The sequence below is a fragment of the Piliocolobus tephrosceles genome, chromosome 9, assembly GCF_002776525.5.
Source record: "Piliocolobus tephrosceles isolate RC106 chromosome 9, ASM277652v3, whole genome shotgun sequence".
Classification (NCBI taxonomy): domain Eukaryota; kingdom Metazoa; phylum Chordata; class Mammalia; order Primates; family Cercopithecidae; genus Piliocolobus; species Piliocolobus tephrosceles.
The window spans coordinates 51641220-51660620 of NC_045442.1; the positions used below are offsets into that span (position 1 = coordinate 51641220).

At 35.9% G+C, this 19401-nt stretch overlaps 1 pseudogene; it reads right to left on the reverse strand.

Moving 5' to 3' along the window:
- Positions 1 to 376: 376 nt before the first annotated feature.
- LOC111551329 lies at positions 377 to 5211 on the reverse strand (annotated as a pseudogene).
- Positions 5212 to 19401: the final 14190 nt, after the last annotated feature.

A 19401-nucleotide genomic window follows, 5' to 3' on the forward strand; every position in this document is an offset into this window, starting at 1 on the left:
TCCAGACCAGCTTGGCCAATATGGTGAAGTCTCATCTCTACTAAAAGTACAAAAATTATCCTGGCCTGGTGGCTCACCCCTGTAATCCCAGCTACTCTGGAGGCTGAAACAGGAGAATCGCTTTAACCAGGGAAGCAGAACTTGCAGTGAGCCCAGACCGAGCCACTGCCAGAGGTGACAACGTGGTAGCAACCTTCGCTCTCGGCGCCTCCTTGGTCTCGACGTCCACTCTGGCCACCCTTGAGGAGCCCTTCAGCCTGCCATGGCACTGTGGGAGCCCCTTTCTGGGCTGGCCAAGGCTGAAGCCTCCTCCCTCTGCTTGGGGGGAGATGTGGAGGGAAAGGCGTGGGTGGCAACCAGTACTGCAGCACCACAGTCACGGGCCAGCACGAGTTCCCGCAGGCGCCAGCTCGGAGGGCCCCGCCTGCACACGGAGCAGCAGGCCAGCCCAGGGCAGTAAGGGGCTTAACACTTGTGCCAGCAGCTGCGGAGGTTGTGTCGGGTCCCCCAGCACTGCCTGGATGCATGCACCGCACTCGAATTCTGGCGGAGTCTCAGCCGCCTCTGCGCCGCCCAGGGCTCGGGACCTGTAACCAGTCATGTCCGAGCCCCTCCCTCCACGGTGGGCTCCAGCGTGGCCCGAGTCTTCCCGGGCACCACTCCCTGCTCCCTGACGCCCGGTCCCATCGACTGCCCAAGGGCTGAAGAGCGCAGACAGGGCTAAGGACTGGGGCAGCTCCACCTGCAGCCCCTAAGCATGATCCACTAGGTGAAACCAGCTGCGCTCCTGAATCAAGTGGGGACTTGAAGAACCTTTATGTCTAGCCAGAGATTGTAAATGCACCAATCAGCACTCTGTGTCTAGCTCAGGGATTGTAAACGCACCAATCAGCACTCTGTCAAAATGGACCAATAACGTCTCTGTAAAACGCACCAATCAGCTCTCTGTAAAATGGACCAATCAGCAGGATGTGGGTGGGGTCAGATAAGGGAATAAAAGCAGGCTGCCCCCCCACCAACAGTGGCAACTCAGAGGGGTCCTGTACCCCAGCGGGGAAGCTTTATTCTTTTGCTATTTATAGTAAATCTTATTGCTGATCACTATGGCCACACCACCTTGAAGAGTTGTTACACTCACCATGAAGGTTTGCAGCTTCACTCCTGAAGCCAGCGGGATCACAAACCCACAGGGAAGAATGAACAGCTCCAGAAGCGCTGCCTTTAAGAGCGGTAACACTCAACCACAAAGGTTTGCCTCTTCACTCCTGACAGCGAGCCCAGGAACCCACCAGAAGGAAGAAGATCCCTACACATCTGAACGTCTGAAGGAGCAAATACCGCATACACCATCTTTAAGAACTGTAATACTCACTGCGAGGGTCCGTGGCTTCATTTTTGAAGTCAGTGAGACCAAGGACCCACCAGTTCTGGACACAACTGCTCTCCAGCCTGAGTCTCGCAGCGAGACTCCGTTTGAAAATAAATGAATAAATCATGAATTGTTTACTTTTGGAGTTTTCCAGGTAATGTTTACTAACCGTGGTTGATAGGTGCAAAGTAGCCGTGGCTAATGGGGGCTGTGGTACACAAAAATTACCGTGATAGTGTTCTACTCAGTACAAACGAAAAGCAAAATAACACAATTCAATTTACATGTAGTTTTATTTAGAAAGTTTAAAAATAATTGCGACTAGAATTAAATACTGTAGATTACTATTAGTAATTATTTCTGATGTGACAGATGTGTTGTTATATACTTAATCACTTTCTCTTCCTAGACATAAAAGAAGGTATTTCTCAGCCTTTTTTGCAGTTATACTGAGTCTGTGTACTTGGATCCTAGACAGGATGTGGGATGAAAGCAGTGACATTTCTAGTACTGGTTCTCCTAAAAATTCTAATACAAACTTCCAGTAATGACCTTGGAGACCCTAGGTTCCAGATTGAGAAGTTAGAAGATACACAAGGACTACATAGCCTACATCAAGTTTTGGGTGAGTGAGAAATAAATATTGATTATGCTAAGACGTTGATTAATGTATCTTAGAAGTAGGATAATGAGAGCAAGTATTTCCTAATGTATATATTATTATATTCCATGTTGTAACAAACCCCCAAACCACAGTGATTTTGTTCCACTATACAGTGTACTTTTTATAGTGGTTAACAAAACAAAACATGTAACTTGAGATCTACCCAGTTAAAATTTTAAAGTTACAGTACCACATTATTAGCTATAAGCACTGTTTTACAACATATCTCTAGAACTATTTTATCTTGCGTGACTGAAAATTTATACCTATTGAACAGCAAATCCCTATTTCCCTCTCCGCCCAGTCCCTGGCAACCACTGTTCTTTCTGCTGCTGTGAACTTGATTACGTGAGATATCTCATAGAAAATTTAGTATATGCATATAACAGTATACTAGTCAGTCATAAAAGAAGGAAACCTGTCACATGCAACAACACGCATGAATCTTGAGGATGCTATGCTAAGTGAAATAAGCCAGTGCGTTTTTTAAAAACTTTCTGTTGGATCTCTGTAGATGAAAGTCCCCAAAAGCACAACTAAAAGTTATTTGTTTCCATTTATATGTATATTCATCCTAAATTTGTTATTTTGTCTATTCTTTGAAACACTTACGTTTTTTCACTAAATTGTACAGATTCTACCTGTAACATTACTTATCACTGTTGAATCTTTTTCCTCTGCATTTCAATCCCTACCATTTTTGTTGAGCCTCTAATCTTCTGTCGTCTGAACTTGTGCAAAAGCTTTGCTCCCAGTTTCCCTCTGTGCAAATGCATCACCTGTAACTGAGACCAGATTGATTACTATGGAAAGCAAATCAACTTATGTCACCTATTCGTTTCATGAGTTTATTTGACTCGTAAGTTTTCATAGTATATTTTAAAAATCTTTGTAATTTATTCTCAGTCTACTTTTGTGCCTTCATCTCAATACCAAGTTTAAATGTTACTTTCTTTGAAGTATTTTCTCATTAACAAAAATAATTATTTTCTTTCTTTCTAGCTGCATATAAACTATAGCTTTACCATAGAGTTTGTAATATTGTTGTAATTATTATTATTATTATTATTATTATTATTATTTTATTTATTTATTTATTTTTTGAAACGGAGTCTTGCTCTGTCGCCCAGGCTGGAGTGCAGTGGCCGGATCTCAGCTCACTGCAAGCTCCGCCGCCCGGGTTTACGCTGTTCTCCTGCCTCAGCCTCCGGAGTAGCTGGGACTACAGGCGCCCGCCACCTCGCCCGGCTAGTTTTTTGTACTTTTTTAGTAGAGACGGGGTTTCACCGTGTTAGCCAGGATGGTCTCGATCTCCTGACCTCGTGATCCACCCGTCTCAGCCTCCCAAAGTGCTGGGATTACAGGCTTGAGCCACCGCGCCCGGCAATTATTTTTCTTTTTGCCGGTTTATTGAATGAAAACAGTGAAAGTGCCTATTTATCAGTTTACTTAGTTACAGTGTAGGCAATGTATCTTAAGCACCTTAGGTATTAAAAAGTGTGTGTTGTTTACCTATGTAACAAACGTGCACATCCTGCACATGTACCCTGGAACTTAAAAGTTGATGAAAAATAAAATGATCTTATGGCAGGTAAAAAAAAAGTGTATGTTAAACAAATTATATAATTCTTCATTCTCTCGAAGTTTCCTTTTTATTTTGAAATAAATTCAAGGGTGTTCTAGTGTTTTTACCACCAGCCCCTTTAATAAATTTTGTATTACAGTGTGTCATATTGGTTATTTGCTCTAAGAGAATATGTTACAGAATTCTTATTCATTGAGTTAAATTTAATTTATATTTTGTGCCTATGACAATATCTTATTAAAACATACATAATGTAAAAGAAAAAACCTAGGTTTGTACTTTCTTTACCAAGAAAATCTAAAATGTGCATTTATAAGCATAAGTAGAACTATTTTTATTTGAAAAAATAAAATTGTATATATCTTACAAGTAGTGAAACAAGTTTAATTCATTCTGATCTGCCATACTGTCGCCCTCACAATTTATTACTTATAAGCCATTTACATCATTTGCTTCCCTGTAATTTTGCTACTTGACAACATATAATAACTATAATAAAGTGAAGTTTTTTATTTTATTTTGTTTCCATACCAAGGTATATTAAATTCTGCCTTCCATGTTCTGTGGAATCTTATGCCAAAGGCCTTTTTGAGCAACTGGATCCTTACTGCTGCAGCAGGTCTATCACCCTGTTGCTGTAGCCAAATTCATTGTCATACCAGGAAATAAGCTTAATAAAGTGGTTGTTGAGGGCAATGTCAGTTCCAGCATTGAAAGCAGAACAGTGGGTGCCACTGTTGAAATCAGAGGAGACAACCTAATGCTCAGTGTAGCCCAGGATGCCCTTGAGCAGGCCCTCCGATGCCTGCCTCACCACCTTTTTGATGACATAATATTTGGCAGTTTTTTCCAAACAGCAGGTCAGGTCCACAATTAACAGTTTGGTGATGGGGACACAGAAGGCCATGCCAGTGAGCTTCTCGTTCAGCTCAGGGTGACCTTGCCCATGGTTTTGGCAGTGCCAGTAGATGCAGGGATGATGTTCTTTAGAGCCCTGTGGCCCTCATGCCACAGTTTCCTGGAGTGGCCATCCATAGTCTTCGGGGTGGCAGTGATTGCATAAATTGTGGTCATGAGTTCCTCCACAATGCTGAAGTTGTCATGGATGACCTTGGCCAGGGGTGCTAAGCAGTTGGTGGTACAGGAGACATTGCTGATGATCTTGAGGTTGTTGTCATACTTCTCATAGTTCACCCCCATCACAAACACGGGGTCCTCAGTAGAGGCGGCAGAGATGACCTTTTTGGCTCCCCCTGCAAATGAGCTCCAGCCTTCTCCATGGTGGTGAAGACACTGGTGGACTCCACAACATATTCAGTGCCAACATCACCCCATTTGATTTTGGTAGGATCTTGGTCCTGGAAGATGGTGATGGAATTTCCATTGATGACAAGCTTCCCATTCTTAGCCTTGACGGTACCATGGAATTTGCTATGGGTAGAATCATACTGGATCGTGTAGACTATGTAGTTGAGGTCAATGAAGGGGTCATTGATGATGACAGTATCCACTTCACCAGAATTTAAAAGCAGTCCTGGTGACCGGGTTCCCAATATAGTCAAATCCATTGACTCTGGCCTTCACCTTCACCATGGTGTCTCAGGGAAGGGGCTGGTGATGCATGAAAATATGCAGCTGTCGAACCAGAAAAGCAGAGAGCCTGAAATTGTTTTTAATGTTTACAAGTACAAAGCAAAATGCCTTAAATGATTTTAAAAGCTTTCTTGAATTATTCAACAGTTCATTTCACTTAGGGGGCAGTGATGAGCTGGGGAAAAAAAATGATCACATTGGTACAGTATACTGAAGTGCAGGTTGCCACTCTCACTCTTGCAAATAATTTTAATTGCTCTCCTAAATTGTCTGTCTTGGAAAAAAAAGTTGAGTTGAATAAATTTCCAAATATTCATGTTTCTCTAGCAACCCACTCACAACAATTCCAAATTGATTATATGTTGACATTCACTAAAATATTAAAGGAAAATTTAACATTTAAAATTTGGAAGTTTGATATTTTTTACATCTGATGTGGTGTTGGCCTTCAATTTTTCACAACTGCTTAAACTAACTGCAGTTGATTCTCATTATTCACAGATTCCATATTTGTAAATTCCCCTGTGAGCTAAAATTTACTTGTAATCCTCAAATTAATACTTGAGGTGCTTTTGCCATCATTTGTGAACATTCACAGAGCAGGCAAATTTTTTTATTTGCCTGATATAAAACAGCTAAGGTAGAGCAAGGTGACTTTCTGTCTTGTTTCAATTCTCATATCCTAATCAGTGACCTTTCTGAGATCTCTTTGTGCAGTGTTCTTTGCACTACTTGCTTTTTACTAGTGACTTTATGCTTTCAAATGCTTTGCCCCCTCAGCCTAGTGCTGAAGTGCTTTCTAGTATTCCTGAGTGCAAGAAGACTGTGATCTGCTATATGGAGAAATCAGGTGTATTAGATGAGCTGTGTGCAGGCACAAATAATAGTGCTACTGGCTGTGAGTTCAATGTTAATGAATCAACAATAATCATTAAATAAGGTATCTTTAACTGAAGCACACATAAAACAAGGTTATGTGTTGATTGGTTGATGAAAATGTGTAGCCAGAGTGCACAGGACACTAACCCTGTATTTCCCATAGGGGCTTAGTATTCTCTAAGTCAGTATTTTTAGTGAATTTATAGAACATAACTACTATGAATAGTGAAATTCACATACGTGTGTATATATAATTTCACAGAATATTTATATACTGTGTATATATTTTACATCTATATAAATATATATATAAATTTATCTTTTTAATAAAATAAGTTACATTTTAGACAAAGGTTGATGTTAGTTTCTAGTAAAGTTTTCTATCTTGTGTAGCTTTTTTCTATTTTTCATTTGGAGTTTTAATTAAACTACTATAATTCTATGGTGTTTCTATTCTAATGTATTGCTGTAATGATTTACATATAAAGATTTTCTGAAATTATAACACATTTGAATTCTTAGAGTAAATAATACTTGAAAACACACAATACATTTTACATAAATATTCATCAAATATAAATGTCAAGCAGAAATATATGCAGATTATTACACAACTGTATTAATCACAATTCTCTTTACAAAAAACACATAATCAATATTCATATGAATAAAAGCAATATTAGGGAGACAACAAAAAAACCTTTGACATGACCCTTCCCAGACACTACACCCAAAGTAGCTACAGTGCTCTCATTTAAGACCACGGCTTCTGTTTACATTTATACAAATAAAATCATAGGGTGTAAACATAAACTTTCAATGCATTTTTTGTTCAGAATTATGTACTGGAGATTCATGCATACAGTTGCATGTAATTTGTGTTTTCTAAATTGTAACTCATCAGGAAATTCTTGAATCTTCTCTATCAAATACATCAGGAAAAGTTACCCAATTATCTGTTTCATTCTCTTATATAACATTAAATCAAAGTTAATGAGAATGAATCTTAGTCCACAGATCCAGTTGAACAACAGCAGCAGCATTAACAAGTAAAATTTTATTTAACTCAAGTTTTAAATTAGTGCTCTCATTCTTCCTTGTCCTATTTTATTGTATTATCCTAGGATGATTCAGCACATTACTAAGGAGGAAAAGCTAACATCTGAGCTTTAGTCACAGATCAACAAAGGTTGTGGCTCAAATGTCCATTATCCCTGTTCTATCTTATTCCTGTGCTCATAACCGCTTCTAGTTTGAAAACAACCTGCTAGTTCTGTGTCATGTTTAGGGCACAGGAGGAGTTTTCTCTGACACTACCTATAATCCTCCATGTTCAATTGTGCTACATAGGAATTTCCCTTCTGACCTCATCAATCTCGCACGGTGATGCTAAGCACAACATACGCTACCTTTGTGTTAAAGACCTTTGGAACATTTCCTCTTACTTTTCTCTTCTCTTTTTTTTTTTTTTTTTTTTTTTTTTGAGACGGAGTCTCGCTCTGTCGCCCAGGCTGGAGTGCAGTGGCGGGATCTCAGCTCACTGCAAGCTCCGCCTCCCGGGTTTACGCCATTCTCCTGCCTCAGCCTCCCGAGTAGTTGGGACTACAGGCGCCCTCCACGTCGCCCGGCTAGTTTTTTTGTATTTTTTAGTAGAGACAGGGACTTTTCTCTTCTTAACCAGCCAGAATAATATCCTTTCAATTTCATGATCATTTTTTGTCCTTCGTGTGTTTTCAAGATATTGTGCTCTTATATCCCCTTCATTTTATCACTCTGCACACTTTTTGAGGTCCTTTTGAACTTAGACATTTTGCTGGGAAAAGCCAGCAAGACATGAAGGCAACTTCATTTTGCTCTCCCACATGCTTCCTCTTAGATAAGGAATTAGAGAACAATCCACCAATTTAAATGTGTGAAAAAATAAGTAATTAAATATTGTTAATAAGCATACATATTTTAAATCTTCATTCTTTTCTTATTAGCTCACTAAATTTTACTGAAGATACAGAAATGGAATAAAGATAAAAATTAATTTTGAGAAAAAACCATACAAACTTACAAATGCTTTACATCCAGTTGTGGAGACAACCTTTTGAGAGTTTCTGATGAATTTCCTGAGAAACGAGGTTTCATCTGGGGTAAAGAGACTGGACTGAGGAGATGTGAAGGTACTTTCTCACTCCAAACTCTGTTTATTCTAAATAATAAATATGATTGCATCATCTGAATTATCAAAGCTCTCCAAATCCAAAACATTCTAGTGGATTCAATTGCTTCTTCTGAGAGTATATGCATTGGTTTTACAAAAGGTTAAGAGGAAAAAAAGAATCAGAGAAGATTTAAGCTAATGCTTTCATGTAGAACAGAATGCTGAGGTTCAAAAAGGGTGAATGACAAAACTGAGTCAACAATATTAGCATCAATGGTATGACATTTTATATATGAACTCCTGTTTTGCTCCAAGGCAAAGTATGTTGTAATTATATTAATTGTGTGTAAGTTAATCTTTCAAGAATGTATTCTTAATTCTGTATGTATTTTTAAAATCATGTTATATTATCTGGAGCTGAAAAACTTATTCTCAAATAGTTTAAACATATTTCTCACAGGTAGAAATGCATTCATTTAATTAATAAAATATTGAGTAATTATTAATTGTTAATAAGTTAAAAATATAAGTGGCTATTAAATATTATAAATATACCAGTTTAATACGCTACTCCTAAATAATATATCTCCTGAAATTCTAACAAGATTTTTAGAAACAAAAGGAGTATCATACCTTAACTTCTTTATGTCTCAGTTATCAAATTTCTTAGGAAATCACATTATAAATATGCAATTTTAAAACTAACTTCCCTTAAGCTACATATGTAAATGATATGGTTGCTAATCAAATCAGACTTCATCCATTATTTCTTGTTGCATAACAATTTTAACTAAAGCATGATTTTGTTTTATATATCAACAACATATTCATTCTGGGAAATAGCTTCATAATATATACTAAGACCATATAAAATGAATTATTATTGCAACTAAGTGTGCACTGTGAAATGCTTTAGCAGAACACTAGCTTGCATACCATATTCTTGTCCTGCTTAACAATTGCAATAAAATAGAAATGATAAGGCCATAAAGAACAGTGTAGAGTTCGAAACAGAAATCACTGTGCATTACATTGCCATTTGATATGATGAACTGTAGCTTGCTGACAGTGATCTTAATGAGGATTACAGTAGAGACATTAAAATATCTATGTGGCCTTCTATTAACAATAAGACCCTCAAAGTGTTTTTTATGTCTATATTTTCATGCTATAGGACTTTGAAAATCCATTTGATTAGAAATTTGAATGCCAAGTTAAACCATCAATAAAATTAATCAGAAACAACATACTGAGCAAATGCAGAAAATTTCAATGGTTTTGAATTCTTATTATGAAGGCAAATTAAACTTAACTGAAAAGATGTATCATCTTGTACTGACATTCAGAAAACTATCCAAGACTTAGCCATTGGCTTACGAGCTGGATAACTTGCTTTTATGTGCATCTATTCTCACAGGATGAGCAGGACATGTAGTTGTTTAAATACTCAAGTAATCATATAATTAGTGCTATATATTTTCTGCCTTGCTATCAAAGAATCTAAATGTATCTTATTATTTAGGACTCTTTCAGTTAAATGTGTCAGAAATCCTTATCTAACTAGGGGTAAAGTTTGAAGGAAAGGGGTTGAGTTTTGACTAAAAAAAAATCCAAGAAATTGAACAAATCAACAAAAATGTAGAAAGGAAGCTGAACCGAAAGTACATTGGATCTCACACAAGAATCGGTTCATCTTCTATGTTTTCCCTATTCGTCTTGGTTTTATTTTTTTCACGTTAATCATGGCTAGGGTTTGACTGGATAATAGAAGGATGAAAAAGTTCTCTTTGAGGCAAAAGTGTTTGGAGTAGAGCAAGTTTTTTAAAGGGGGCTGTTGTTCTGAGAAGGAGTGATAAGCAGACCACATAATTGTTGCCTTACATACATTGTTGTAGTTGCATATGGAATTTAGAGACTGTAAACTGGAGTGCTCAGTTTACATTGATGAATTTATCCAAAATTAGTTATTGAGTCCATACTATGTGCTAGAAGCTGTGCTAAGCACCTGGGATTCAACAATGAAAGAGACAGACAGCTTCTTTGGCCTGGCATAATACACAACTCAGTGTGAAGAGAGCTAAACTGAAGGTTAACAAACAAGTGCAAAAACCAAATTGTCACAGGTATCGTATGAGAAATAAACAAGGGATGGCAACAGAAAATGGTGCAGGGTGGCTATTTTAAATAACGCACTCAGCGAAGAACTTTTTGATCAAGTTATTCTAGCCAGGGATGAAAAGACAGTAGCATGTGCAAAGTGTTTCAGTTGGGAAAGATTGTGGTCTGTTCAAACAAACTAGTAGTCTGTAATTAGTCCTAGTTAGTCCAGTCTATAAAGTAAACCTGATTAAGGTTGGAGAAACAATTAGATCATGTAGGAACTCAAAGTCCTGGAATATGAATTTTATTCTAAATGTCACCTGAAGTCATTGAAGCAGTTCAGAGTAGGGAACAACAAGATTTCATTGGTATTTTAAAATGATGCATTCTTGCCATTATGTAGAGAACCACTTGGGAGATGGATGAAAAATCTTATTTGGTGACAATAGATTTCAGTACGGAGATAAATAAAGAATCCAGTATAATGAAAAATTTGGGGGCGTGAGTATTTAAATTCTGCTAGCAAGTACTAAAAAGACTTGTGTATGCACAAATAACTGGCAGGAAGAAATCAAGAGTCCATTGTAGTACATGATAATGTTGAACTGATAGACATTCAAATGAAAGACAATCAAATAAGTAACACCCTTGTTGAATGTTTAGGCATCTCCCTGTGGAAACTTTATATTCTACCATCAGTCCTCTCCTTAGATCTCTAAAGATAGGCTCCTTTAACCACTACTCTGTTGTTGTTGCTCATTATTAAGTATTGTGTCCATGTGGCTTTTGACATTTAAGTGCTACTTCCTGGCCTCTCAGAGTACCAATTCTTTTACAGCGTCATCACCTACTATTAGCCCTGGCCTGAAAGAAAAAAAAAAGCCACCACTGAGGTTCTCAAAGACAGTGTTGCACCTCTCACCTGTGCATTCCTTATCATTTTGGTAAATGGTGTGGCCAGTGGGTTTTCTAGCCTTATGTTAAATATGTACTTTACAATCCTCATTTCTCTAAGACTAGGTGCCTTAACTTCTTTACCAGCATTTTTGGCATTTATACTTCATTTAAAATGAGTAATTACTTTATCCAAGATTAAAAGAGACATCATAATAGCATGATAGCATCATTCCCCGCGATTCTTGTCAGAGTATTAAATCTTGTATCACAGGAGGATTCTCCCATATCAACAAATTCTCCCCTCTTCAATTTTATGTTTTCCCTGCTGTATCAAATAGCTTCTGACAATACTTATTAACCAGGTTCTGAAACTTACTTGTTTTATATAATCTCTTATCTCTTTAAAAGCTCAACTTACATTCGGTTTTATTATGCCATTCTAACCAAATTGAGGATTATTTTTGATCTGGTTGCCCAGAAGAGACATTAGGTGAATCCTGAGGCAGGGAGACTTTATAAAGCACCTACATGATCTTCAAGCAAAGGAAGAAGAAACTATTTTCTGTCAGGGGCAATGTGCCACTCTTGTGGGTCCAGTTGGTTCAGTGGAATCTGTAAGTACAGAGTTGTCAATTGTACCTGCTTTATTATCACCAGACCAATCATTCACTATTAGATTCCAAACAGTTTTAGTAAAGCAATACATTAAGTATTTCCTGAAAGGGAACAACTTTCTAAAACATAAGATGGCAGGTATAAAATTTGTGTGAAAATATAAAGGTGTCTTAGCAAATTAAGTAAATATGTTTCATTTCAAAAGGAAAAAAAATTAAATTACTAAAGAGGTTTGTTCCCCACAGATTGGTAACAATATTTTCATTGTCAGCAGATTCCTATAACTCAGAAAACAATGGCTTGCACATAATATGTTTAAATGCTGAACTAAATCATATAAAAAAGTGATCCTGCCTGGGTATATATAAAGGAAATAGACAAAAGAGAAGTGTTTGCCTAATGTGTGGCTAATTTGTACATTATGGTGACATTTAGAAAATCACTTCAATTCTCTGATTCTTCTTCCTCCACTGAATGATAAACAGCAATTACAAAAAGAACAACTGCATGGTGGGTTGTTAGGAACATTGGAAATAATATATGTAAACCTCTCAGTATATGAACATAGTAGGTAGATACTTTTATGAATGTTTCTTGAATAAATAAATTTTACTCATTTCATGCAAGATAACAATTATGTTTATCAAAATTATGAATGGCATTGTGTTTGTGTTAGACAGATCCTTAGAAAGTACATTATCTTATCATAGTGGAGGAAAAGATGTTAAGAAAATAAAAAGAAATGCCTTTTACATTACTATTGTAAACTTCTACTCGTTGGAGGTCTGAAGTTTCCAAGATCTGTAATATACTCTGAGGAAATAGAATAAGTGGTTTCAGATCTTACAGCACTGAAAATTCAATTGACATATTTTGTTAAATCCCATGATAAAAAATAGATCTACATATAAATATGCAGATTTAAATGTAAGTTTAAAATATTTTATTTATGTAACAAATTTATCAAATCTTATGCATAAAAATGACTTTTCTTTGCAATAACTTAGGTGTTGCATCATTTTAAAATCCCTTTTTGAACATAACTTTAGAGCCAATATATGGAGTACACACCACACACCACATACAAATATATACTATATTATTTGGCAATCAACTTTATTTTTCTTTTTTAAGAGACAGGGTCTTTCTCTGTGACCCAGGCTGGAGTGAAGTGGCATGATCATAGCTCACTGCAACCTGGAACTCCTGGGCTCAAGCAACTCTCCCACCTCAGCCTCCCAAGTAGCTGTGACTACAGGTACACATCACCATGTTTGGCTAATTTTTATTTTTAATTTTTTGTTTTTTAGAGACAGAGTCTGGCTATGTTGCCCAGGTTGGTCTCAAACTCCTGCCCCTAAGCAGTGCTCCCACCTCAGCCTCTGAAAGTGCTGGAATTACAGGTATGAGCCACTATACCAAGTCTCAATCTTTACTTCTTAATTAAAGCTTTATTACCCTGTTTAGTCATCCCACTCACTTTATTCACGGACACAGAAAGAGTTTACAAGATTAAGTAGTCTCAAACAGATGTCCTATGAAATGTGAGCACACATCCAAAGGGAGAGCTCTAAAACTTGCTTTGGAAAAAGTAGTATCACCAGAATAGATATATAACCAACCAAAGTAATACCTGGAAAGCCATTTATGGCTTTTATAGCCATTGGCCTCAAACTCTTGCCCTCAAGCAATCCTCCGAAGGTGGCCATTTATAAAATGGTCACTTATAGCCATTTTATACACATAAAGTGCTTATTGTTTGCCTGCTTGTGTCCTCTCTAATATAAATATTGAAACTTAATCCCCAACGTAATAGTATTAAAAGTTGGGGCCATGATTGCTTGGCTCCCAGGAATGAATTGTTGCCTCATAAAAGGGCTGAGAGAACCAGTTTGCCACTTCCATTCCTTTGCCATGTGAGGATGCAGTGTTCATGCCCTCTGGAAGATGTAGCAAGAAGGTGCCAATGTGGAAGCAGAGGGCAGTCCTTGCCAGGCACCCAACTTGCCAGCACCTTGATCTTGGACTTTCCAGCATCCAGAACCATGAGGAATACATTTCTGTTGTTTATAATTTGCCCAGTCTCTGGTGTGCTGTTTGGTAGCACAACATCCAAGGCATAAAGTAAATTTTTTTAGGTTAGTTTATTCAAACATTCTATATCATATATGTACCATTTCATTAATTTCCACCAAGAGTAAGAAGACTTTATCTTATATATTACTTTAATATGCAATTTCGGTGCATATTGTGGATTTCTTAATGGATGTTAATATATTTCTGAATACAAGATGTATTATGAATAATAAATAAATGATGTGATGTGTAGTATATCTTATCACTCAATAGAAAACTAAAATATCCATGCTAAAATAAAAATTATATAATGATTTCAATATGGAAGAGAGAAATTCTGCCTCGGACATTAAAATAAACAAAACAACTGAACTCCGGAGAAATTATACTATATATTCTAAAATTATTTTGGTTTAGCATTTCTGAGGAAAGAAAACAAACATATACCAAGTCTGAACGTTCTCTCTTATCATTTTAGTAAAAAGGCTACAATTTCCTACATGATAAGATTGGAAAAAATCAGTTGAAGGTCTATTGGTAAACAATCTAAGGAGCCCACAAAACCAATTAAGTTTGTCACTCTTTTAATTTATCCTTTTTAACTTTTACACATACAACCATTTTTGTAGGTATGATATATTTAGTGGTAAAACTCTCATTTGCTCACCATCCACCTAAAGAGTAGTACATAATAATTATTTTGAAGGCCTTAATATGCCTCTCCCAATTATATTCCTCTCTATCTCTTCACCTCAATAATAATCTAAATTTTGTTTTAATGGTTGTCACGATTTTAAAAAATGAAGACTTTATTTTTAGAGCAGTTTGAGGTTTAGAGAAAGTTTGAGAAAAAGTCCAGAGAATCTCCATATACCTCCCCCATACACACACATACACACACAGTTTCCTGTTATTATTTTGCACTTGTGTGTAACATTTATCATAGCTGATGGGTCAGTAGTGAAACCGTTCTTATTATTATAAAGTTCATAATTCAAATTAGGGTTCCTCTTAATATCTACAGTTTTATGGATTTTGACAAACCTGTGATGTCATGTATCCAACATTTACAGTATCGTACAAAATAGTTCCACTGCTTTAAATATTTCCTCTTCAGCTATTCATCCTATTCCCAACTCCTCATCTACCCTCATCCCCTGCAATACTTCCTGGAACCAGCAGTATTTTACTGTGTCTATAGTTTTGCCTTGTTCATAGTATCATATATTTGGATCACACAGTATGTAAGCTTTCCACATTGGCTGCTTAGTCTCGGCAATGTGCAATGCAGATTCCTTCGTGTTTTATAATGGAATGATAGCTCATTACTTTATACTATTGAAAAATAATCTATTCTATAAATGTGCTACATATTATAATCCATTCCTCTATTGAAAGACATCCTGATTGCTTCAATTTTTTATAATTTTTAATAAAGCTGCCATAAACATTTGTGTGCAGGTTTTTTTCTGTCTACCAGGTTTGCTACTAATTTGCATAAAACAATATTTGGATCATAACATGAAAGTATGTTTAGTTATATTTTTAAAAATGTCAAACTATCTTCCAAAGTGGCTATACCATTTTGCATTCTGGCCAGCAGTCAATGAGTTTGTGTGGTCCACATCCTCACCAGCATTGGGTACTGTCAGTGTTTTGGGTTTTAGCTACTCTACTAGGCATGTAGTTGTGTAGTTGTATCTTATGTTAATCTGCAATTTCCTACTGACACATGGTGCTTGAGTATTGTTCATATGTCTCTTTGTCACCTATATATCTTTTTTACGTCTCTTTTTAATTGGGTTGTTTTAGCCTCTTTTAGGTATTTTAGCCTCTTTTTAATTGGGTTGTTTGTTTCCTTGCTGTTGAATTTCAACGCTTTTTAAATACATGTTGGAGGCAACTTATTTATTAGATAAGTGTTTTGCAAATATGCTCTCCCATTTTGTGACTTGTCTTTTCGTTCTCTTAACAATGAGTTTCACAGTACAGGAGTTTAAAAATTTTATTTAAGTTCAATTTGCAAAATTTTATTTCATGGATGATTCATTTGATATTGTTCTAAAAATAGACAAACTCAGGTCACCTTAATTTTCTCCTATGTGATCTTTCAAATTTGTAGTTTTGCATTTTACATTTAGATCCATGTTCTATTTTGAGTTGCTCTTCATGAAAGGTTTAATAACTGTGTCTGGATTAATGTTCAGCCTGTGGAAGTCTTGCTATTCCATCACCATTTGTTGAAAAGACTGCCCTTCTGCTAAATAGCCTTTGCTCCCTTGTCAAAGATAAATTGACTATGTTTGTGAGGTCGTTTTCTGGGCTCTTTATTCTGTTCTATTGGCCTAGTTATCTATTCTTTCACTAATACCACACTGTATGGATTGATGTAGCTTTGATTAGTTTGATTACTATAGCTTTATAGCAAGTCTTGAAGTTGATTAGTTTCTGTCTTCTAAATTCATTGCTCTTCTTCAATATTATGTTGGCTACTCTGGGTCTTTGCCTTTCCATGTAAATTTGAAATCAATATGTCTAGATCTGTAAAAGTAACTTGTTGGGATTTTGATTAAGATCATGTTGAACCTATAGATCAGGTTGAGAAGAACAGATATCTTACAGTGTTGAGTCTTCTTATCCATGAACATGAAATATCTCTCCATTTGATTAGTTCTTTACTTTTTTAATCACAATTTTTCTGTTTGCTTCTTAGAGATGCTGTAAATATTTTGTTTGATTTATACAATTTTTATATGAATGTAAATTGGTATTTTTTTTCATTTGAAATTTCAATTATTCATTGCTGATATATGGAAAAGCAATTAACTTTGATTTATTTTACTTGTATTCTACAACATTGCTATCATTGCTAATTAGTTCCAGGAATTTTTTCCTTGATTCTTTGGAATTGTCTACATAGAAAATAATCTCAACTGCAAAGATAATTTTACTTTTTTTATCCCCAATCTGTATAACACTGGTTATTATTTTCTTTATCTTACTGAATTTGCTAGATCTTCCAGTAGTATCAACTTGAATAGGAGAGGTATGAGAGAATATAATTGCCTTGTTTCTGATTTTAGGAGAAAACGTCTATTTTTTCACTTTAAAGAATAATGTAAGTTTTTTGTAGATGTTTTTTATTAAGTTAAGGAAGTGCCTTTATATCCGTACTTTGTTGAGAGCTTTTATCACAAATGACTGTTGGATTTTGTCATATATTTTTCTCTGCATTATTGATATGATCATATGATTTTTTTAGGGTATTGATATGATGGACTACATTAATATATCGTAGAGTGCTGTCATGATTTCTTCCACATGGCCTGTCTGTGATATCTGTCCATTTCTGAAAGAGGGGTGTTAAAATCTCATGGTATAATCGTGATTTGTCTATTTCTCCTTGCATTTCTATCAGTTTTGCTTTATATATTTTGAAGCTCTGTTGTTAGATACACAAAAAATATAATTTTTATGTCTTCTTAGAGTTCTTACCTTTTTATAATTACATAACACCCATTTTATTCCTGGTAACTCTTTTTCCATTGACGTCTATTCTTTCTGTCATTAATATAGCTACTGCTGCTTCTTTGAATTCATGTTAGCATGGTATAACTTTCGGTATTCCTTTACTTTTAATCTATATGTGACTTTATATTTAAAGTGGACTTCTTGTAAACAATATATATATTTTTTGATACAGGTTCTTGCTCAATTGCCCATGCTGGAGTGCAGTGGCATGACCATAGCTCATAGCAGCCTGCAGCCACAAACTCCTAGTCTCATATAGACTAGATCGATTGATCTATCTATCTATCTATCTATCTATCTATCTATCTATCTATCTATCTATCTTTATAGCAAGTCTTGAAGTTGATAGCTTCTGTCTTCTAGTTTCATTCTAATATTCATTTCATAATATTCATTCTTTAATATTATGTTGGATACTCTGGGTCTTTGCCTTTCCATGTAAATTTATCTATCTATAGATAGATAGATAGATCTAATATATATATATATTAGATACCAGGTCTCACTATTTTCCCCAGGCTGGTCTTGAACTCCTGACCTCAAGTGATCCTCCTGCCTCAGACTCCCAAAGTAGTGAGATTATAGGCATGAGCAACTGTGTCCAGTAGGGTCCTCTTTTTTTGATACACTTTGAGGCTCCGTCTTTTTAATGTCTTTATTTTTTTCTTAAATATGTAAAACTTTTGTCAGTTATACCATAATAAAGATTGAGAAAAAATAAACAATACCTGAAAAATATCTACCTCCTGATGAGTGCTCATTAAAAATCCTCTTTCAAATTTTTTGCATTTTGGAGTTTGTACTGCATTGATTCCTCTGCTTATTTATACATCATTATTAAAAATTTTTGTAAGTCTTTTACAGTTCTATACATTCTAAATATATCTCTTTGGCCTCCTTTATTACTTTTTTATTTATAATTTTAAATTTTATTTTAGTTTCAGGAGTATATGTGCAGGTTTTTTGCATGGGTATATTGAGTGATGCTGAGGTTTGGGGTAGTGACCTCATTACTCAAACAGTGAGCATAGTACCCAATAGGTCGTGTTTCAGCGTATGATCCTGACATCTTCCCCTCACTAGTAGTATGCAGTGTCTGTTATTCTCATCATTATGTCCATGTGTGCTTAATGTTTATCTCCCACTTATATGTGAGAGCATGCAATATTTGGTTTACTATTTCTTCAATAATTTGCTTAGGATTATGGCCTCCAGCTGCATCCATGTTGCTGCAAAGGACATGATTTCATTATTTTTATGGCTGTGTAATATTCCACGGTGTATATGTACCATGTTTTCTTTATTCAGTCCACTATTGATGAAACCTATGTTGATTTAATGTCTTTGGTACTGTGAATAGCACTGCAATGACCATACAAGTGCTATGTCTTTTTGGTAGAGTGATTTATTTTTCTCTGGGTGTAAACCCAGTAACAGGATTGTTGGGTTGAATGGCAGCTCTGCTCTAAGTTCATTGAGAATTCTCCAAACTGCTTTTCAAAGAGTCTGAACTAATTTGCATTCCAATCAACAGTGTATAAGAGTTCCCTTCTTTCTGCAGTCTTGCCAGCATCTGTTATTTTTTGATTTATTAATAATAGTCATTCTTCACTGGTGTGAGATACCATCACATTGTGGTTTGAATTGGATTTTTCCAATGATTAGTGATGGTAAGTATTTTGTCATGTTTGTTAGTCACTTGTATGTGATCTTTTGAAATGTGTCTGTTCATGCCCATTTTTTAAATGGAGTTGTTTGTCTTTTGCTTGTTGAATTGTTTAACTTCCTTATAGAGCCTGAATGTTAGACCTGTGTCAGATGCATAGTTTAATAATATATTCTCTCATTTCATAGGCTGCTTATTGATAGTTTTTTTTTTGCTGTGCAGAAGCTCTTTAGTTTAGTAAGATCCCTGTGTTAGTTGGCTTTGTGTCACTATAAAG